This window comes from Amblyomma maculatum, chromosome 2 (assembly GCF_055883805.1).
Source record: "Amblyomma maculatum isolate TAMU_Amacu chromosome 2, ASM5588380v1, whole genome shotgun sequence".
NCBI lineage: Eukaryota > Metazoa > Arthropoda > Arachnida > Ixodida > Ixodidae > Amblyomma > Amblyomma maculatum.
Window position 1 is genome coordinate 3,158,379 of NC_139345.1, and position 24,183 is coordinate 3,182,561.

General features: G+C 43.1%; 1 protein-coding gene and 1 long non-coding RNA gene across 3 annotated transcripts in view; both read right to left on the reverse strand.

The window, feature by feature from the left end:
• On the reverse strand, positions 1-23,216 carry LOC146197849 (uncharacterized). 2 transcript variants are annotated; one of them, XR_014704903.1, is made up of 4 exons: positions 22,942-23,216; positions 22,493-22,593; positions 13,535-13,646; positions 1-254 (listed from the first exon to the last, which is right to left on the reverse strand). It is a non-coding gene; the product is annotated as an uncharacterized LOC146197849 (long non-coding RNA). The 2 variants fall into 2 exon arrangements; XR_014704902.1 differs by lacking the exon at positions 13,535-13,646.
• The window catches only part of LOC146197846 (protein madd-4-like), a 261,142-nt gene that overhangs the window by 91,917 nt on the left and 145,042 nt on the right, over positions 1-24,183 (reverse strand). The gene's annotated exons all lie outside the window — the stretch shown is intronic.

Here is a 24,183-nt window from a genome sequence, read left to right on the forward strand (position 1 = left end):
CACGCTGATGACAGCTTTTATTTTCTCACAATTGCTGTGCATGCCAGCAATACATTTGGGATGTGCTCTGTGAGGTCTAGGCCCATCAGTGTTTTCGACACCACAGTCTAATTGGCATTAGATGCCCAGAACACTGCTACAAGCCAAGTGATCCTGTGAGCAAAGTTTTAACCAAGTGATCCTGCCGCTCGACCACATCGCAGCTTGCCGAGCCGAGTGAAGCCGCTCAAGATATCCTTGCATTTTCCAGGTGCCTGCATATAGAATAAAAACAATGCAAGGGAGGTTAAAGCAAACCATTATAAGCAACTAAACATACTCCTAATCTCAAGTTTTCATTTTAACCTACAGCTAATGCAACAAAACAAAACTTGGTGTGAACGCCTGGGGTTGCCACCTAGGTATGCCCTAGCAGTGGCACATCATGACCAAGTGTAGACTTTTCATTCCAAATCATTAAACAAAGCTAGTGATCTAGAAATCCACATACTTCGTTTATTCTGACTGCCAATTTGCTATACCTCAAGTGGGAATACCACTATGCTAGTCCCTCAGAGGCTAAACACAAGCCTGGCCGGCACTGGACCGTTTGTTGCTCGAGAATTGGCTTTGGATGTAGAACACATGCAGCTGTACTGGCGAACCTCCACTCCTTCTGGAGTTTACTGAGGCCGCTTCTGCAGAGTGGCATCCATCTACAACTAAAAACAGCGCTGCAGAATCTGAATTGGAGTAATGCAAAAGCACGGAATCTGCTGTTGGTTGCTTCTGTTTGCTTAATTCACTTATTGTTTACCCATTTTCTTTGGTACTTTCAAATTGTGCACCAATCCCTTCCTATGCCCTTCTTCAGCTAGACTTCCGGTTGGTAGTGCAACGTCACAGCCTCTAGCTCACATTATCCACTTCTTGTTTATTCATTTTAGTCTTTGGTACTTTCAAATTGCACAATCCCTTCCTATGCCCTTTTTCAGCTCTATTTCCAGTTGCGTGACGTCACACCTTTGACGCCACTCTAATTGACTGCCTTAACTGCTTTAGTCTTTGGTACTTTGAAATTGCATGCTAGTCCCTTCATATGCCCTTTTTTAGCTCGACTTCAGGTTGTGTAATGTCACATACTTGAAGTCACCTTAATTCACTGGTTTAATTATTTTAGTATTTGATACATTCAAATGTGGCACCAAGCCATTAGCTAATGAGACCATTTTTGCCTTTACTGTTTCATTTTTTGCCTCTTATTAATTACCTAATTACCTTAATGGCCTAATTCTTTGCACACATTACATCACCCTCTATCAATTAACACCACTCATTAACCTCTACGATTTCTCAATCACTCACAACTGCTACGGACATGATTTTGCATGTTTTGCCTCTAATTAATTACCTAATTACCTTATTGGCCTAATTATTATTTCGCACACAACACTACGTCACCCTTTATCAATTGGACTCATTAACCTCTACCACTTCTCAATTACTCACAACTGCTGCAGAGAACTTTTACATTTTTTGCCTGTAATTAATTACCTAACTAGCTTACTGGCCTATTTTTCGGCAGCAACATTATGTCAGTCTCTATCGATTGACACCACTCATTAACCTCTCACGTTTCTTAATTACTCGCAACTGCTGCGGACACGATTTTGCGGGTGCGGTCTACGGACAGAAATCTGTGAACATAGCGAAGTAACGCTTTCGTGTTAATAACTTGAATGAATCCTTGAGTTTAGTTATATTTAGAATCCAGGAGAAGAAGGCTTTTGTGTCAAATATCAAGAAGGTCATAAAGGCACGTTCGGTGTGATGACTGCTCCTGAACCAGGCTAGCTTCAACGATATAGTGAATAAAATCATGAAGCAGATATTGCAGTTTCTTGTTTTTCATGCCTTCCATGACCTATACTGATTTCTGACACAGCCATTGCTATGGCATTGAAATTGAAACAGATGATGGGAGAGATTGTATTATTTAGCAGCCATAAACAAATACTATGTGGTAATCCATGTATAGTCATGCACACTGTTACAAAGACAACACGCAAAAAAATCGGGGGTCCTTTAAACTCTACCTTAAGTGTATGATGGAGCACATTGGGGCTTCCGTGTGGATTCTCATTCATGTACAGACACTTCACTACAGGGTAATTGAGTAACCCCACAATTTATTCTATTATGTTGTGCATACTCATTAACGCAGTTGTAAGCCATCACATTATGTTAGACCACATAAAGATATAGAGACCTGCTTTAACCAAGAGATCTGAACCTACCTGAGTCACCTGGGGATGCCTGGTTGACTGGATCCAAAGAACCTTGGATCCAGACAAAGACATGCTACCCCTAGGTCACTCGGGCACATTTAATGGCTTGGTTAAAGCCAGAATTCCTATCTGCCAACTTAAGGTCTATTCACACTTGCGACTACCAGTCGCGCGACCAGAGGAGAGGAGCTCGCCACTACCGATGTTCACACTTGCGACAGTCGCCTTCTCGTTCTGTTCTCGTTCCGAACGAGTTGGGAGTAGGAGAGCTGCTGGGCGATGACAGTGAACGTCGGTAGCTGCCGCCTGCCAGACACTTCAGCTTTTTCAGGCGAGCCGGTACGCATGCCGCGCTCTCGTGTTTCCAGGAAAACGCCGACGACGAATAGACAATGTCAATCATCGTGGTGTCAATATAAAATGTTGCACCTGCGTGAAAAATCCATTTCTTAAAAGTTCATGGTATTTACCAGATAGTCCAAATATCTTTCCAATCTCCTCCCAGGCCATATCCTATCTCCCTGCCTTTGAATTCCGGGTGCCGTTTGTTGAAAAGGTAGGGGTATTCTTTAATTGCATTGAGAAGGTGCTCGATCAAGTACTCCGGGACCTCGCTGATTGGTGAAATGGTTTGCGACTAGTAGTCGCGCGACTGAAAATTCGAGCAGTGCCCGATCGGCCCGCGGCAGTCGCTTTTCGACCGATGCGACCATTTGCGACTGTCGCTTTTCGACCAAAACGGTCACGCGACCGCTGCTAGTCGCAAGTGTGAACGGGCCTTTAGCCGTGTCATGTAGACTCGTGACATGCACAACCACTGAGCAGTGTCCAGCCATGTCACCAGCCAACCACCACCTGCTAGAGATATGCCCATGATTTTTGCTCAAAATGCCTATATCAGACTATATCCAGAATAAAGCCATGAATGCTGTGGCATTATTATGGTGTCTATACAATTTTAAGTTAATACTGCCACTCAGGCAAGACCATGACAATGTAAATTTTGAAGTGACGCTGCTTTTGTAGTAATGAAATCTATCAAATGACAAATTACATAGGGAAGCTAGCAGCCAGCGAAACTAGAGAAAGCATAAGCAACGTTTTCAATTTTTATTCATATTTGTCTTGTTTGTACCTACTGGCAGCCAGACATGGCAGGATTATTTTATGCTCGCTGCAGCCCTCCAACTAGCAGACAATGGAGAGGTGATATAGAAGTGAGAAATTTATGCACTATTTTTAAACTGACTAGAAGGACAGGAGTATCATGCGACATTTCTTTTATCCGAGGGCATCATAGGTGCTCTTAGCTGATCCATGGTGCCCACCTATGGTATCTTTTTTTTTTGTCAGCTGTCGCTGCTTATATACGTATAATATGCATGCGGCACTCTTTCCCACCAGGCAACTGACAATTGCAGATTTCTATTTCATAATGAACTCACTGAACTCGGATTCTCTATATATCTTTCATCTGTCAAGTGCATAGCCTCAGCTTATTTTATGGTATCATTTAATGACCTTCTCGAGTGTGACATCAGATCATAGCCCTCAGTACATGCTCAGGCATGCGCATTCATGCAAGCATATCGCCAGTGTGTGAAACACAATCTGGGTGCATGGTATTTTATTTTTCAATGCAGTGGAAATGAGGACATGCTCTGGTAATAGCTCAGATATATTTGAGATGTACCACATGCATGCACTATCATGTTTCACTTCAGCCATCAAAAAGCAATGTTTCTCAAATGGGAGTCACGATTTTAGGAGTCCAAAAACATATGATAAAAAAAAAATTGAAAGGTCATGCAATAGCTTTGATCCAGCTAGACACAGCTTTAAATGGCTAAAAGGGCACAGGTTTAAAGCTGATTTTAGTTTCTCAAAACTCAACATAAAGGAGTGCGGAAACAGGGAGCATGAGAGAGAGAGCATCAATGGGATTTGTCGATGCCAGCATCGGTGACGCTCGAACTTTGGCTCCATTGCTGGATGGGAATGCAGTGCAGTCTTAGGAATCTATCAGGGGAAAAGAGGACACTGTGGTAGAGCTGACACGACAGTGTGTCTGTTGCATGCCGTCATCCATGCATAACGTCGATAATAATGTTTTTAATATGCAAGCGCCTCTACCATAAATAAAAATTAAGCTGCACACCGCAGGTTTGAATTCTTTATGCAATTGGGGCTGGTACAAAAGCAGCCAATGGTGTGTGCTGTGCCGTCACTGTGGAGAAACCGCTAGCATGACCAACGTGACAGTCCTTGCATGTTGGTGTCCATGCATGATGCATGACGCGGAAGATTGGGAACGAATAAAGTGATAGATAGTGCATGCATTGGTCATTTCTCAAATATTTGAGTGTTTTCCAAAACACGTCCTTTTTCCACTTTGCAGAAAAATGAAATGAAGATGTGAAAAATGAGTGCACTCATGATACTGATGTACAGGGTCCTTCAAAATATGTGCGAACACGGCGAAGCGTTCGCACATATTCGAAGCGTTCGCATGCGCACATAGCGTGCGCATGCGCCGCATTGTTTCGATGCGCGACCGCGCCGGATGCGCTGACGCTCACGGAGCGCGGGCACACTTTGCCGTGTTCGCAATATTTTGAAGGACCCTGTACATGTACGAATTAATGTGCCTTCCTGACTAAGCACAGGGAGCTGCAATCCGCGCTAATGCCCGAGAAAGCCCTCAAATAGCAAGCCATGTAAAGTAAACCGAGTATGGACTTGAGATGAAATGCATTTTACAAATCAATTGGCTTAATGCGCATAGTATGACGCAAACATCTGCACTTTTAAATGGTGAGAAGAGATATGTTGCCCCACATACACAAAATAAGTAAACAATGGCAATGGAAAGACACACATGATGTCCATCACGAGTGGCAGAAATAAGCACTATCCTTGAGATTGTACGATATGTCGTGTTCAATCAAGTACCGCACATGCTCACCACTTCCATATCACCTCTGTTGTCTGCTAGCTACCCAAGCGCAGCCCGCACTAAATCATCCTTGTGAAAGTCTGGCATCCAGCAGCATATCGTCGAGAAAAAATGAACGCATTCTGGAGCAACCAAAAGTAGCCCCCCTCCCCCCTACACACAGAAAAATGCAAGAGCTGGCTCCACGCTCGGGCGCCCCGTAGGCTAATGAGATAACTTAAGTGCACTCAAAAGGCAGCACGTATGCAGAAACTAAAATAAAAAAGAAGAGTAAGTGTGACAAATGTCTCAAATGTAATTTATATTCATTATTTTACCTGTTTTTGCTGTGCTTTTGGTCATTTATTTTTAATGTGACAGTATTGAAGGCCCCATTCTCCCCAAAATCTTGCATTATTGTTGACAATGTCGTGAGCAAATAGTCATAAGCAGGGTTCTAGCATTTGGTAATAAGCAGGTGACATTTTTGTGGGTCAGGCATTGAGTTTTGGTGTTAGTTTGTGTGGCATCATGAGGCCGCATGAGATGCCGAATTGCTAGGAGCTCCTTGTGATTGAAGAGTGAGATGGCAATCAAGCCCCTCCGAGTCGCACTTTTATACAATTGTTAAAGCAAGTATATATATGTCAGGTTGTCTTTCAGATAATGTGGTAGCTTATCACTGTATGTTAATAAATGTTTGAAATAAATGGATCAGTGACGAAGCAACTAGCAGCATACCCTTAAAGGCAGACTTTAGGTATCCCTGCAGGTTTTAAAGTTAGGTTTAATTTATTTTTCCGAGATTTTTAACACCTGCTTTCCTTCCGGACTTGGTTTCCATTTGTAGCACCGCGTCGATTTAAGGTGGTCTCTGTTCCTGCAAGGGTGGAAAAATGAGCTAGCTGGTAGTTCATCTCTGGGAAAAAAAAACAGCACTCTCTTGAGACAACGACAAAGCGCTGTGTTGTCATCTCTTTCTTTTTCAATGTCTTAGGAGTGCGGTTTATTTTTTTCCCAAGCTCTCTATTCTTACTGAGTTTTTTCATTCCACCCCAGATGCATTACCTACAGCAATGAAGAAGATGAATTTGTTTACGCATTATCGCCTACTGTTGTTTTTATTTTTTTTAACCTAATTTAACAGCTGCCACATGTGTGTGTATTCGATATGTCAGACTAAAGAAAAAATCCTCGACAGCTTGGTACCAGTGAGTACTTATGGAACTTGTTGGTACTGGTTTCACTACTTTTTTCTAGCTCTGAAGTAGAGCCCACCTATATTGGCCTCAGCTATCACAAATGCTTATTGTGAACGAGGGTGGAGCTACTGTCAAAATATGTGTTTATAGCCTCGAGTTTGAGACAAAAAGAACTACTGAGGTCACCCTGCTTTGTTATAACGAACAACAATGCACCATAAAGTCACCCTACTGTCAAAACATGCATGAAGATCAGAGTATATCCTAACTCCCATTATCATCCTCAAAGAAAGTGTCGAGCATGTAAAAAACAGTGCAAGAAACTATAAATCAGAAGCACTAGTAAAGTTAACCACTGCCCGAGCACATGCTTACAGGCTACAAGGTCGATCAGTTGGTCCGTCAGTGTGCCGGCTAGGCAAAACTTCTGAAGTGTGAGCAGGGTCAGGGTAGCAGCAGCTTCACTAATGCTATTCTACACTGGCAGTGATCAACCACTAACAGGGCTTTGAGAAGTTTGAATACGAGCCACGAAGTATGCTTTGTTAGCCGAACTGGTCACATGACAATGTGTCACCTGCCCAACTGGATCTGCACCTTCTCAATTACTGGAGCGTGCAGATAGCACACAGAGCAAATAATCTGCACCTCTCCTTTGTAGGTAAAGCAGTGCACACTCATCAATTGAAACTAGACAGCAGCCGATGGTGTTATGCTAAAGAGCCACTTCCTACCAGGCTTGTTGGTATGTGCAGATCTACTTGTGCAGAAAGGTTGCTTCAAAAGTAGAGCAACGGCGACTGGGTATCAGTTTATTTAAAGCTCGATGTGCAGCTCGAATGCTTTAAACAAAAACTATGCGTACAATTGATGTTCTGCATGCACATCTGCTTGGTTAGCCTTTAACTGTTGAGGGTTGATGACAAAAACACCGACCCACCTAACCACCAGCTGTCGTGAACACCTCAACTGCTTTATTATTGCATTCCTAAAGCAGCACACCCACAACCAATGACTGCATCAGGCGCCTGAATGCTTGGATATCTGACTTTATTTGTATTTAACAGTAAACAAAAAGACAATGTGAAGGTGTATGTATCTATAGATAGCTCTGTTGCTGACTTTCAGTGGTCAGTTTAAAGAATGTGTAAAGGCCAGCACTTTTTCACGTGTTTATGTCCATAAAATTTAGTAAGGGTTACATTTTTCATTCAGAACTGATACTGGTGTCTTTCTAATGCACCACTAATGTGTGGTAAAAACTGCAGATTCAGTTCTTACAAAATTAATGCAGTCATGTGATTTATTTCCCAGCAGATGGCTGCGGTTTCACCCCCAGGGCACATATATGGCAATTTTGCAGTGATCTTAACTGAAGGTGTAAGGAAATAGCATCATGAAAAGGCAAGCAATTAGCTGAAAGAGCATAAACAAGACCACTGTAAAGGCAAATTGCTTTACGTTGCTAGTGGGGACGCAATAAGTATGCTTATTACGGTTGCCTGTGCATAGTGTCACTTTTCCTAGTAGCCTGAAACAACAGACGGATGCATTGCTACAGACATACAACAGATATCTTTCAGCAGGGCGGCAAGAAGGGAGAGGTAGACTGCAGACTATCTTTGCATAATGCAGTCTAGCACTTTGCCAAGTGTAAATAATACTGAGAAAGGGCAACCCTTTTATGCAATACATTTTCTCAAAAAGCCTAAACGACCTGATCATCCATACCAAGGAAATATAGAGTGCCTTTTACACTCGACTAAGGGCTACATTTATGTATGAGCCACTCCTTGTAAATTTGGAACCTGTTATTTGGAAGGAAATGGAATCTGCATAGTACAGTGGCCCTGCATACACCCCGAGGTACTGCCCCTGCCTGCTGCCATCATTATCATCGTCTAGCTCTGTGGCATATAAAGAACAATTCAGACACATCTGTACTTTGCGCATGGCAGCAGTCAACCACGTAATGACACCATGAGGTTAGCTTGGAGTGTCACTTAAGCCTGTCTGTTTGCGTATTTTCAAATCTTTGCATGTGATGTCCCCAGATGCTGTTGTTGTTCAAAGGTTCAAATATATGGGTATTTGAGATGCAGAGCCTGTAATTGATTACTTCATATACCAGGGAGATGAGGAGCCAGGTTTTAGTACTGCAGACAACAATAGCAAGAAACAAGAATAAGAGCTGGGGCGGCCCTTACCCTATCTGTAACATGCTGATGGGAATCTCAAGAAGACATCGGACCCGCCACATGCCCGAAGTGTTGCACACCAGCTGCAGAAGTGGATGTTCGCCACCTGCTGTGCACTTGTGCAGGGACCATCAAGGACAGATTCAGCAGGAAGTAGGACTAACTGCAACAAGGCAAGCGGACTTCTCCAAATGGCTCACCGACAACGATAAGAGCAAGAGCCTTCTTCGGTTACTTATGGAAAACAATTTAGATGGGTTTTTATAATATGCCTTATGGCGAGCTAGCAGAATAAAAAAAAAAACCTAAATGTATGTGCAATTAGCCAGATATAGCATCATACTGTATTGCACAGCTGATTCCACCGAATATATTTGCAAAATTGACTGATAATTGCTACTTTCATGCAAGATCCACACAGAAGTTATATCTAGCAGAGTGTAAAAGTTTTAGGACTGCCACCACTTCCTTTTTTGCATGATGCTTGCCATACCAAATTCAGTAAGCACCCTGACCCTGTCAAGCTAACGTCTAAGCTCTCTGGAGTGCTTATGTTCTTTTGACCAAGTCATTGGTTGTGGATAAGCCACTATAGCAACGCAATAATATAGTAATCGAGGTGTTCACAACAGCTTGTGGTAGGTAGGCTGGCATTCTTGTCATCGATCCTGAATAGTCAAAGATACTGCGGCAATGCTACGAAGCACATGTGCATGCAGAACATACATTATACATGTAATATTTGTGTAATGCACTCCACCAGCCCAACAACCTTTAAGAAAGGTGATATCGGATCGCTGTTGCTTGGACCACAAAGCAACCTTTCCGCTCAATTACGTCTGCACAGACTAATAACACACTGCTACCTACACTCTGCAGTAGTGGCGAAGGCAGAGATCCAACTAAGAAGGTGATGCATTGCAATGTGACCAGTTGGACCAACACAGCATACTGCGTGACAAGTATTCAAACTAATTAAAACCCTGTCAGTGGTTCATTTCCTGGCAGTGTAGAGAAGCTGCTGCTACACTAATTCTGCTAACACATCAGCCCTTACACACATACACACTGAGTGGCTGACCTCGTAGCCTGTGGGCATGTGGTCAGGCGGCAGTTAACTTCACTAGCAATGCCTACCGCCTTAGTGTTTCTGCATACTAGACACTTTCTTTGAGAGTGATAACGGAAGGTAGGATATGCTCCGATGTTCATGCATGTTTTGACAGCGGGATGACTTTATGGTGCATTGTTGTTCAATATAACAAAGCAGGGCAACCTCGGTCGTTCTTTTTATCTAAAACACAGGGCTATAGACATAAGAAAAAAAATATAATACTACAACATTAAGTGATAAGGCATAAACACAGAGGCATGTCCTTCTTCATTACTGTAGGTCATGCATCTGAGGTGAAATGAAAAAGCTCAGTAAGAACAGAGAGCTTGAGAAAAAATAACAGCGCATTTTTGAGACATGAACAAAAAATGACAACACAGCACTTTGTCGAGTGTGCAATCATTTTTTCCTTTCCCAATATGAACCAGCAACTAGCCCGTTCTTCCACCCTTGCGAGAAATGAGACTACCTTAAATTCACACAATTATAAATGAAAACCAAATCCGGAAGGAAAACAGGTGCTAAAAACAGCCCTCGGATAAATAAATTAAAGTTAAGACCTGGAGGGATACTTAAAGTCTGCCTTTAAGGGTATAATGTGGTAGTTTGACTGTCTTCAGTCTGCATTTCTACAAGGTGACCCACCTTTTCGTACCTGCATACTGCTATTCGCTTCGTCACTGATACATTTATCTCAAACATTCATTAGCATACAGTGATAAGCTACCACATTATCTGAAAGACAACCTGACATAGATATATATATACCTGCTTTAGCAACATTGCACAAAAGTGCGACTCGGAAGGGCCCATCTCACCCTTCAATCGTAAGGAGCTCCAGGCAATTCGGCATCTCATGCGGCCTCATGATGCCACACAAACTAACACCAAAAATCAATGCCTGACTCACAAAAATGTCACCTGCTTATTACCAAATGCTAGAACCCTGCTCATGACTTTTTTGCTCACGACGTTGCCACCAACAATGCAAGATTTTGGGGAAACGGGGCCTTCAATACTGTCACATTAAAAATAAATGACCAAAAACACAGCAAACACAGGTAAAATAATGAACATAAATTACATTTAAGAGACATTTGTCACGCTTACTCTTTTTTATCGTTAGTTTCCGCATACGTGCCACCTTGTCACTGGGCTTAAGTTATTAGCCTAAGGGGCGCCCGAGCGTGGAGCCAGCTCTTACATTTTTCTGTGTGTATGGGGGGGGGGGGGGGGGGTCATTTTTTCTCTGATGATATGCCACTGAATGCCACACTCTCACAAGGATGATTTAGTGTGAGTTGCGCTTGGGCGGCTAGCAGACAACAGAGGTTATATGGAAGTGGTGAGCATGTGCGGTACTTTAGTGAACAAGACATTTCGTACAATCTCAAGGATAGTGCTTATTTCTGCCAGTCGTGGTGGACATCTTGTGTGTCTTTCCATTGCCATTGCTTACTTATTTTGTGTATGTGGGGCAACATATCTCTTCTCACCATTTACAAGTGCAGATGTTTGCGTCATACTATGCTCATTAAATCGATTTATTTGCAAAATACGTTTCATCTCTCAAGTCCGTACTCAGCTTATTTTACTTGACTTGCTGTTTGAGGACCTTCTCGAGCATTGCCGTGGGTTGCAGCTCCCAGTACGTACTCGAGAAGGCACATTAATAAGTGCATGTACCGTCTTTGCCAAAAGTAACCAGGCTGCATGTTTTGCTTCTTGCTTGTATTCTGAAGCTAACATGGATCCCCTGAGGATCATAACTTTTTGGCAAGTGAAGACAGGAGCTCTCATTTATGTTGCACCAATTTACAGCATCAGAACTTTTATGAATTCTCTGCTAACCGACTGAGAAGCGGAACACGCAGCCTGGTTACTTCTGGCAAAGACAGTACACCAGTATCATGAGTGCATTAATTTTTCACGTCTTCATTTCATTTTTCTGCACAGTGAAAAAAGAATGTGTTTTCGGAAGCACTCAGAAATATTTGAGAAATGCCAAATGCATGCACTATCTATCGCCTTATTTTTTCCCAATCTTCCCCGTGTGAGCCATCATGCATGAAAAACAACATGCAAGGCCGTACTGCCACGCTGGTCATGCTAGCAGTTGTTCCCCACAGTGAAGGCACAGCACACACCATTGGCTGCTTTTGTACCAGCCCCAATTGCATAATGAATTCAAATCAGAGGTGTGCTGCTAAAGTTTTATTAAAGTAGAGGCGCTTTCATATTAAAAACATTCTTATCACTGCGGACAGGAGACTATGCACGGTGGAGCGTCGTCTGAAATGCAGGCTGCAATATCAAAGGACACTTTTTTTTTCTTTGCAGGGAGGGGGGAGGGAGTTGATTGACTCAGTGGCCGACCCTCAGACGAAAGCGCTTGATGAAGATGCTACTGCACAAAAGCAATATAGAATAAGGCATGTTTCCTTCAGCATAAGGCACGGTCAGTCAGCTTATCAGCTTTAGCTTATCGACGCATGATTTTTTGCATTACACTGGCGACGACGCCAGCACGACCAGCACCTATCACCGTAGTGTGAGGTTTTCGGCCCCGCGACACCGACGGAACTGATCAATGGAAGGTCGTCAAGAGGTACTGCTTTGTTTAAAAGTTTTGTCTGCTCCTTTAATGTTGCAAGGTATGCTCTCGCCTCAAGGTAATGCTTGCTTACTCTTAGTTTTTGGACCGAAAGAGCAACGGCAATACCTCAGCAATCAGGAACATAATGCTAACCCCTCCCCACTTTCGTGGCGCGGGTACACGGCGGGAAGAAACGGACAAGTACCTTTTTATATGCGTGAGTGCTTGTTGCTAAAACAAGCAAAATCTCATAGTGTAAGAATAAGATGCTTCTGATTGTATGCTGAATTATACAGCATGAGCCCGTCCATTTCAGCCTCCTCGGCAATCTCTAGACGAAGCCCAAAACAAGTCCGAGGATCACTAAAGTCGCATATTATAGTAAAGGCTTTTCAAGGAAAAGAGAATATGCGAATAAAATATTTTTGCTGAAAAAAAAAAATCTGTGACCACCATCCAAGCATGAATGCAAAAGTGCAGCATACATAGACTACATCGCGAATAGCAGACGACATGGGAATGATATCTCATGACGTCAGCGGCCAATGGTTGCCAGACCAGAAAGCCAATTTCAATAATAATAAAAATTATTTTTAAAACTATCTGCTGCACCGAATGAGCTCAAATTTCGAGGATTTATAATTTAACGTGTGAGGAGTGAAATGCAATAACTAGTTTATGCTCAGTTGTTAGCTGTCGTGACCACCTTAATGAATCAAGTGAAACGTGATAGTGCATGCATGCGTTACATCTTAAAATATTTCTGAGCAATTACCAAAGTATGTCCTTTCCACTGCGCTACAAAAGTAAATACCGAACACTCGGACCGTGTATCGCATGCTGACGATATACTTGCATGAATGCGCATGCCTGAGTGCACAGGGAATTGAAGTCTGCTCTCACGCTCGAGAAGGTTCTCGAACAATGCTGTAAAATAAGTTGATGCTAGAACTTGACAGATCAAATATAATTTGCAAATCCGAACTCATTAAGCTCAATATGGAACGAACATCTGATCTTGTAAATTATGTGATGGGAGACAATGTCACACACATACAAAATATGTATGCGGCGACAGTTAAAGATGTAATAAATGAGCACTGCAGATCAGCTGAAATGAGCACCTGCCTGCACATTATTAAAGACACCCTTAAAACAAAAGATAATTTCACCCGAAGCTCTGCGGTCCTAGTCAATAAAAACAGCCGCAGACATTCCTCACCTCCCCATCACCTCTCCGTTGTTTGCTAGTTGGATGCGAGTAGCCAACATAAAATCATCCTGGCAAGTCTAGCAGCCAGCAGGTAGCCCGGAACTGTCCACCTGGAGAAAGACTAACGCCAGAGCAACCCTAGTAAACAAATGGCTGGGCTGTACTCAGGCGACCTGCGGACAGTGGATAATCTAAGAGGCCCACTGATATACACAATGATAGTCAAGGAAAGAATACATATCATCAAATATAAAGCAAAGTCAACTAGTATATTACAAAAAAAACAGCATTGAAGAACTGTGATTGAGTCCCCTTGAGTACAATTACATGTTTGGGAACAGAACAGATACAGTGACTTATAAACAAGAATCAGTGATTCTCATGTGCTGCCAAGCAGAAGCACACCTGCTGGAAGGGCACAAGATCAACCAGTTCACTAATTATTGCCATTACTTAACACAAGACAATGACAACAAAATTATTAAACCAAGCATTGGCTGAAGGAAGTGATTGAGAACAATACACTCAATCAGTGTCACATGCTGCATGCAGCAATAGCAATAAATCAGTTGTCAAAATAAGGTAGTGATCTATTTTATGCAATTACCTACACAGATCATTCTCCTCAGATTAAATAAGGAGTGCAACAATTAACACACACATAGCATGGAAGGTAATAGTAGGCCTGTAGTAACTGCACTTAGCCACAAAGTGATTGGTCAAGAGGTTGTACATGGGTTGAATAGCATGCCCACATCTGCTATACTGTTCTTTAAGGATGTTACTCCACATTAGCACACTTCAGATGAACAGGCAGCATGAGCAGACAAATGGTCTTGCTCATATTTTATGTTCTGAAGACTGTCCTATACAGCAAACAATTGAAGAAATGCAATTTAAACACTGGCCAAACACACCCATTTATGGATCGTTCATTTCTCACTTTCTGATGTGAACGCTTTTTCAATCTGTAAAATGGACAGTTATCAACATGCATTGCTTAGAGCTTCAGCATGGCTACGGACCTATAAGGCTGCCGCGATACCTCAAGCGAAAAGATTCTGAATTAGAGGGACATCACTGGACAGCGCACTACAGAAAAGCAACTGGAGTGGCTGAGGCTTCAGAGGGCATAATCATACATACTTACCGGGATGAAGACCAAATCAAAGATGCTTCCCACTATCTCACCAAAAAGCAACCAAAAAGAATTTACAAATTGTTGCCTCAGTTAGTGACAGCCTGTTCGTAACAGGGGGTGAGATAAGGGCCTTAATGTGTCAGATAAATTTATTAGGCAAAGGCGTGACAAAGCAGGATTCAGATAGGATGGCTACACAAAAGCCCTAACTTTAAGGCATTACTGGGTGGGCCTGTACTGGGTGGGCCTAGAAACAAAAAGAGTGCTGCCTAGTTGCTAAAAAGTAAATGATTATACTTTTGTCTTTTGACCTGTGGCTTGCTTTCTTATATACCATGTTTGTTTTGCTGCCAAGGCTGTAACTTTCATTGAATACTGCTATTTTAAGGTATGATCCCCTTTATGTCAATGGCCTCAGGCCAAGCACTCAAAAATCCTTAAACATGTGAAGGGGGGGGGGGGGGGGGGGGGGAGGTTGCCACAAAGACAGCCTCTCACCTCTTCCCTGCATTGATGGTCAGCTGAGCTCCCAAGCTTATTTTGTAATCATTGCCACCAGCTCCTTTCTCACCTGCTAAAAGGACCTTGCAAGGATAGAAAAAGTTGTCGGGCTAATGGTGTTGATTCATGGCTGACAGTGCTTAATTAACCACACGGACAGAGTAAACACATAAAAGACGAACACAGGCTCTGAACTTTAACCTTATTCTGGAACCACTGATACTCTGCTTATATACCCATAAAGGCACCGACTAGTGGTGATTTTCGACACTTGTGACAAATAAAAACAAAAAGAAGTACCGTAAGAGCAAACCCGAACAAGGGGAGAACAAAATAGGCAAATCATTTTTTAAGCCGCCAACACGTGGAACAACGGACTAATAACAGAAAAAAAAAATGCGATGGTAACAGAAAATGGGTAACAGACGTAAGCTAACAATTACACAGCAAAACGCACGAGATGAAGTACACTAAAACTGAAAGAAAAAGTGCATGACAAGAAAGATGAAGCCAACAATTGACCGCTAAATGCAGAAGATGAGCACTAAATAGCTAAAACAAAGCAAATGAAGGAAATGCTCATGAGCAACAAGGGTGAAGTCTACAATTACATTGCGAAAGGATGAAGATGAGGTGCATAAAACGAAACAATAAAGATAAAATGTCAAGAAATGAATTCAACAAATGTTATAAAGCTAAAACCAGGCTAGATTAGAGAAGTCCATAAAGAAAGGCAATCTTTTTTTCCAAGAGTGAAATGGAGGGGGTACTAACACAATCATCCTTGAGCCTGAAAATCTTGGCAGCTTTAACTATTTCATGTGTTAGCTTATAACGATGAGTTTTTAACACAGTTTTTTTTCGAAGATTGGGTGGCATGGCTTCTTTAAGTCGGTTCCTGCAGTGGACGGGCAGATTCCTGGGGGATATGATAAGTCATTTTAATGCTCCATTAGCCTTCATCGGCCAGTTTGGTCCATGTATAGCTTACGGCAAGTGAAAGGCTTAGAGTGAGCGCCTTCCGCATGTGCTGCTAAGGGTTTTCTGTGCTTCTTAGTGCGGCCTCTTTTTTATTTATTTTTTTTTGCTTTTCTTCTTCATTAACGATTCATCAAAGCTGCAATAGTTGCTCGAGGGCAGAAAACAACGTCAACTCCTGCTTTCTTTTCACTCGTCGTAAAGTTGTGGGAAATTTGGTGCATGTAAGGAATCCCTGGAACATTATCGTGTTGCCTATGTGCTTCAGCACTTTTTCTGAGACAGTGGAAAGGACTTGTAACGGGTACCCTGATTGCGTGAGCCTGCATACCTTTTTCAAGAAGCTTTCTTGTAATTTGTGCTCGCATGACTTGTTCAGGGCATTGACAAGGGCAGACTGGATGATATTTCTTCTAACCAGCTTTGAACGAGCGGAGTCATTTTATAGGAAGGGCTAGTTGCCCCTTGGTTCAAATGCCCAGCTCACGTGACTGGGTGTGAAGATGCTTAGTTCCAAGAAGCACATGGAATCATTGTCTGGCATTTCTTGCTTTAATTCAAGGGGAGCCAGGATACTCTTAAAGACACTCAAAACTTCAGGTACTTCATGAAAAAAGGTTTCTACGTCACGGTCTAAATTAACTAAGAAGTCGTCCCCAAAGTAGAAAATTTTTTGAATTCGTGAGTTTTCAAAGTGATTCCTGAGACTACTGTCATGCATAACTAAGAACAGATCACTGAGCAAGGGAGTAAGTAATACATGATATGATGCAGATCCCGTGCTTTTGGATAAGGTGTGAATCATTCCTTTCTGCAAATGTTTATTTTAGATACACAGAAAACAATTCTAAGAGACCATCTACAGAGACACCACACTCACTCTGGGAGGATATGGTTCCATGTTGGTCAATAGCTTTGCGAACGCATTTCATGAGGTTTATCTTGAGGTATAGAATAAAACAAGCCTTTTGCATTTATAGAAAAGGCATGATAGGCTTTGTTTCTTTTCCCGTTCAAAAACCTAATGACTACATCTGCATTCTTTACCAGAAAGGGATTATCGATAAAAAGTAATTTCAGGTTGCCATGCAAATACATAGTGACGTCTTTCTGCCAGATATACCTCTCGTGCCCTCTGTGCGTTATTGTTTCGGAGGATACCTGGCAGAAAGACGTCTCTATGTATTTGCAAGGCAACCAGAAATTGCTTTCTATCGATGATACCTTTCTGGTAAAGAATGCAGATGAAATCATTAGGTCTTTGAACTGGAATAGAAAGAAAGCCTACAGTGTTTTTCTACAGATGTTAAAATTATTTTATTCTATACCTCAAGATGGGGGACCTCATGAAATGCGTTCGTGAAGCTATCGACAAACCTGGAGCAGTATCCTTCCAGAATGAGTGTGGTGTCTCTGTAGATGGTTTCTTGGTTATGCTTTCTGTGTACCTAAAATCAACATTTCTAGAATGGAATGGTTTACACTTTATCCAAAGTCACAGGATCTGCATTGGATCATGTATTGCCCCGTTATCAGTGATCTGTTCTTAGCTATGCATGACAAAAGTCTCAGGAACCATTTCAAACACTAACAAGTTCAAAATATTTTCTGCTTTGTGGATGATTTCTTGGTTCTTTTCGACTGTGACAAGGAAGCCTTTTTTTTCATGAAGTACCTGAAATTTTTAGTGTCCTTAAGAGTGCCCTGGCTCCCCTTAAATTTATGCACGAAATGCCGGACAATGATTCCATGCACATCCTGGAACTAAGAATCTTCTTTACACCCAGTTATGTGTGCCGGGCAATCCGCCTTTTGCGCGAGGATGTGGCACCATCATGCGGGAGCGGGCGGGAAACACATTGAGCGGCAGTGTAGCAGACGACGCGAGAGCGCACCATACGAAATGGCCACGCCAACGCTGGTAGAAAGCGAAAGCTTCCCCCCTTTTTTGGCCTCGGAGCGGAAAGTAGTGACAGTGATTGCAGCATATCATGCTCACGCAGTATGGGGGAAGGTAGAGCGTTTTCACAATCCACTCATAACGCACGTACGCATATACTATCTTCGTATTGTAAGAGCGTGTAGCGCGGGCCGTGTTCGACGCGTGCAGGTTTTCGGCAGACAGGAGAGCGTGGGGGCAGAGAGAGAGAGAGGGATCTCAAAGGGCAAAGCAGCCAGGGGTTTGTTGATGCTGCAGAGCTAGGTGGAATCGTATCCTGTGACTTTGAGCGGCGCATATGCGTGGGGTGTCTTGAGTTACCGAGCACAATGCGGTCACCGCGGCGCCGGCATGGTGCAATGGGCGTCGCTTCCTCCTCGCGTCATCTACAACCGTGCAGCTATAGGATTTCATCCACGAAGATCGGCAGAGAGTCACATATACACACCCCGTGAAAAGGGCATTGTCCCGGCCGAAATGCACACCTGCAGGAAACGCGCTGCATTTTTCTGGCAATGGATGATTCAGAGCTGTAGCCGGTTTCTGGCCTCAGGAGTCGGAACGGATGTGGTCGCAGTGGTGAAAAGGTTCTCGGTGCGCAGAGAATGGTCATTCTGTTGTGAAAGGATCTCCAACGTTCATTTCTGCCTCCGCCGCGATTTCTGCGGAATCAACAACTTGGTGACACATATGTGAATCTCCTACATATCGGATGCGCATCTCGGTCAGGAACCAACCCTGTTTTACGTCCAGAGCGATCCACTCTGCAAGTGAACGAGCATGAACCCTCCAGGAGACTCATTTATTGTGCCGGGCGGTTTCCTTGCCGTTGCGAACGGTTGGACGAAGACGATTATCAAGCTCCCTAACGAAGTGCATCTGATTGCGTACATTAAAGGAACAAAGTCCGGATGCTTTGGCGTGCACGAAGGCGAGCCTTTAATTAAAAAAAAAAAAAAAAAATACTGTGCGTCGTGCAAGTGCGTCATATGCTCCGAGCGGCAAAAACACAGATACTACAGGTATGTATGCATCTAAGCGAAATAGGCATGATGAAAAGTACCTACTGGTTTTCACCCAGGCTGTAGCGCACCAGTGATAGCTGCAATGAGGATTTCTTCGGTGCGTGATTGCTTCAGTTGCACCGGGGCCTGAAGGCGATGTATTTTGTCCCTTCTTATCTTTATGTGCGAAAGGGCTAGGTAGCTTAGATATCACAAGCGGCTGTGTGCGCTAGGCCGTAATATTTAGCATGTTTTATCGTGACTGCCACCTCACTAACAAGAAAAAAAAAATACGGCGTTTTAATGCACTGCCGTTCGCGAGCCTCATGGCCAGCTCAACCACTCGGCTCGCTGACGGCGGTGCATCACAACACCTTTTTTTTTCTTCTTCTTTTTAGTCAGGCGGCAGTCGCAATAAAACATGCTAAAGATTACGGTCTAGCGCACACAACCACCTTTGATATCTGCGCTACCCGGCCCCTTCGCAACAAACGACAAAATACATCGCCATCAGACGCGCCGAACAAATGCTCATTGCTGCTATCACTGGTGGGTTACAGGCTTGGTGCAAACTCCGGTAGATACTTTTCATCATGCACATTTCCTTTAGATGCATACATACCTGTAACGAAGTGTTTTTCGCACAGTCGAGAGCACGCAGTCGGCTGCCAAGGTCGCCCATTCACGTCTTGACGCTTGGTTGCCCTAATCCAAGCTTCACGCCGTTGCAGGTCGCGGCTTGCCGAAGGAAACCTAACAAAACGCGTCTTGCATCCCGGCACGCCTCGAGAGTGGCAGACGTAAGCGGCACAGGTGGTTGGCATCGTTTTACCGAGGCTGTGAACGTACCGCGCCTCCAGCCCCCGTGCGTTGGCTATGAGTGCGGCGACGAGAAGCGCCGTCGACGCCTCTCAGTGTGTTTTCATCAGTCGCCGCTGGGGCTTCGCGCATGCGCAGAAAACTCGCGCAAAAGGCGGATTGGACCAAGGGGAAACAATCCCTTCCTAACATGCAGCTCCGCTCGTTCCAAAGCTGGTCAAAAGAAATATCATCCAGTCTGCCCTTGTCAACGCCTTGAACAAGTCATGCGAGCACAAATTGCAAGAAAGCTTCTTGAAAAAGGTATGCAGGCTCACGCAATCAGGGTACCCATTACAAGTCCTCTCCACTGTCGCAGAAAAAGTGCTGAAAAACACCAAGTGCAAAAACACAACCACTGGCTGAAGTGCACAGGCCACGCAAAAAGGTTGCAGTGATTCGTTGCATGCACCAAATTTCCCACAACCTTACGATGAGTGAAAAGAAAGCAGGAGTTGACGTTCTTTTCTGCCCCTGAGCAACTATTGCAGCTTTCGTGGATCGTTAATGAAAAAGAAAAGATGCCGCACCAAGAAGCACAGAAAACCCTTAGGAGCAGTGTACAGAAGGCGCTCACTCTAAGCCTTTCACTTGCCGTAAGGTATACATGGACAAACAAGCCTTTTTGATGCATCAATGAAAGGCTAATGGAGCATTAAAATGACTTCTCAGGTAATTCCCCAGGAATCTGCCCGTCCACTGCAGGAACCGACTCAAAGAAGCCATGCCACCCAATCTTTGAAAAAAAAAAAAAAAAAAACAGTGTTAAAAACACATTGGTAAAGCTGACACATGAAATAGTCGAAGCTGCCAAGATTTTGAGGCTCAAGGATGATTGTGTTAGCACCCCCTCCATTTCACTTTTGGAAAAATAGATTGCCTTTCTTTATGGAATTCTGTAATCTAGCCTGGTTTTAGCTTTGTTACATTTGTTGAATTCATTTCTTGACATTTTATCTTTGTTGTTTGGTTTTATGCGCCTCATCTTCATCCTTTCGCTATGTTAATTGTTGACTTCACCCTTGTTGATCATGCGCGTTTCGTTCATTTGCTTTGGTTTAGCTATTTAGTACTGCTTGTGTTCTGCATTTGGCAATGTCAATTGTTGGCTTCATTGTCGCTGTTCATGACGCTTTTTTTTTCAGTTTTAGTGCACTTCATCTCATGCATTTTGCTGTGCTAATTGTTACCTTTACCTCTGCTACCCATTTTCTGCTCTCCTTCCACATTTGTAATTTTTTTGTACTTATTAGTCCACTTTCCATGTGTTGGCGGCTTAAAAGATAACTTGCCTATCTCGTTCTCTCCTCGTTCGGGTTTGCCCTTTCGGTACTTTTTTTGGTTTTTATCTGTCACATTAGTTTTTGTTGCCACAAGTGTCAAAAATCGCCACTTGTCTGTGCCTTTATGGGTATATAAGCAGAATATTAGTGGTTACAGAATAAAATTGAAGTTCAGCACCTGTGTTCGTCATTTATGTGCTCTTTACTCTGGCCGTGTGGTTAAGAGCTGTCAATCATGGCTTACAAGAATGGGCATTTTCTGCCACAGCATTCTTTCCCTATCCTCACGGCGCACATTGTGAAAGTGCGCCTTGAAAAGCTTTGTAGCCCATTACACTAGCTTGGCTTCCTAAGGTCGCTGATATGAAAGTCACTGAAAACATTTCAGGCATTAAAAGCCATTTTGCAAAAAAGGGTCCTGCACACTGCAAATTCTGATGAGTTATGGAAGGCCATCAAAAGTGCGTGGAAAGAGCTGAAGCCGATGCAACACTGTCGTGCCAGTGCTCTATGACTCCTTGCCATGCCAAGTCTGCTGTCATAGAGCTCGGTGATGACTTCCTCCGCTACTCAACTTCCTGTGTGCACTCAACATTGGTCCCCACCCTCATTTTCTTTTTTTTTGTGTGTGTGTGTTTCAGCAAGCACGCAACAGGTCACTGAAATGTTTCCAGATTTTTTTTTTAGATGTAGGACATTTTGCATTATTTTGCACAGCAACAAAGAATATTCTTTATGACTCGACAATTAATTCGTGAGCCATTCTTAGCAGCTTCTCTTTCTTATGAGCATGACCTAAATAGCAACTTTACTTCTTTGAGGTTTCAAAGTGGCTTTATAACAGCATGTCCATGCTGCAGCTATAAAAAAAGTATGCATACTGTTTATAAGTGACTTTTCTACAGAAGAAAAAAAGTATGCCAGGAAGTGAAAAATGAACAATTCATTCTCTTCGGATTAACTCACGATTACTTCCTTGATTGGCTGCTACACACGACACTAATCTTCAGAACATAAAGTGCAAGCAAACACATTCGCATACTCAAGCTGCTTGCCCATCTGAAGTGCCCTAATATGCAATGACGTCCTCAGACAGAACAGCCTAGGAGACCATGGCAACAGCTGACCGCACTTCGTGGGCATGTGCTTAGCCTAAGGCCGCGGTTCCTCCACTTGTACAGCATAGGTAGGCAAATAAAGCATTTATCACCATTAATCATGGTAGTGCCTTTTGAGAATCATGTGACGGAAGAACACACTTACGAGCTTAATGCTGTTCACGGGACGCCTTTAGCAACCAAGCAAGCATCCACCCTGAGCAAGCAGCTGTCTTCCAGGAGAACATTTTCAAAAACAGTGTACACCTGGAAGTGCAAGGAACAAAATTGTAATGCCTCACTCAACCGGACGTAAACGTGACTGCCGATGCATATTTGTGATGATAAAAAATGGAAGTTATTAAAGTATGTATGCACAAGAACACATACTTCTGTGTCTACGGAAGAAAATTAGCGGTTACAGCACTGCCAAAACAAATAGCGCCTACGCGCCTCCCATGTTCGAACAAGCGACAATGCCACTGCTCCCAGTACAAGAAAATAGCGCTTGGTAAAACTGAGGCTTCAAAATATGTGCTAATGAACAGAAGTCTACACGCTTTTGCGCGTTTTAAACTTGCAGTTGCGGAAAAAAAAAATAGAAGCGAACCTTACCTGAATGACTCCATTATTGTCCGGAGACCGTTGATGCCGTTGGCGAGCGAGCATTGAAAGCAAGTTGCAGGTCATATCCTGTGTGCGCGCTGCAAATGGTGAACACTGCGAAGGCTTGAGGCTTGCGATGCATTTCATAATGATATAACAGGGTAGTTTAAGAGGTCAAGCCGGCGGTAATAAAGGATTTCTAAGCGAAATACGATGTAACTGACAGGCCGCAAGAACAAACAACGCACAGCTAACGCAGCGCTTGAACTGAACAAGGAGAGCAACAGTTGCGCAACGCAAAAAAAAAAAAAAGAAAGAAGAGGGAGCATGAGTTTAATAACTATCAAGTATTTGTGAATGCATAAATTATTTTCAAATAGTAAGGTTCATTTGTGAAGTTAGATGGTCGTAGGTTATTCATTTCTTCAGGTAAATTTGGTTTGAGCAGTTGACAGTTTCGTAGTTGAAAACAGTAGCAGACGACACGCCTGGAAGCCTTTACCCTTGATAGCTGATTACTACTATTTAATGCGGTATCACGCAGACAAGAGGAAAAAATGAAAAAGAAGCCTGCTTCAATGTCCAATACGGACACTTGTGCTGCCCGAGCAACAATCGAAACATGTGTGGTACGGAAAGTTATAATTTCTTTATCGCAGGAGTAAAACAACCTTTAACGCTATCTAAATCTGCAGGAGTAGAATGTTCACTTTACTCATTTTTTCTTGGAAGATTGAAAGGCCATTTCACTCTTCCTCGCATATGGCAGGAGTAAAGTGAGATCTGCAGGAGTAATTAGGCTGTTTGACTCTTGAAATAAGAGTTCCAGTTCTTAGAGTGTGTACTATTTTCAGCGGTGATGTCAAATTCGGGCAATTTTTTTTTTCTTTGTTTCGGGGAACTTTAAGTGCTTAAATTCAGTATTAGGCGAGTTAGCTCGGTTGTGCGGGGAATTTTAGGAACAGGAATTACCTCGCTTCTTTTTCCCTAACCTGCTAGCTTTTCCAAACTGATGCAGAGTTAAAAGGCCAGGTTTATAGTTTAGCCTGGCCGAAGGAATTTTAGATTACAGAATAGAGCATCACTGTTGAGGACTAAACCTAACAATCTTCATCAGCCCCCAAAAGGGACTTTCCCCGAGTTCGGTAAACCTGCCTAGGGATCGCATAGAGAACCCATGGGAGCGGACACGAGACCGCTACCATGGGTTTTCTTTATTCCATAAATAAGCACTCTCGAACTATGTGCAGG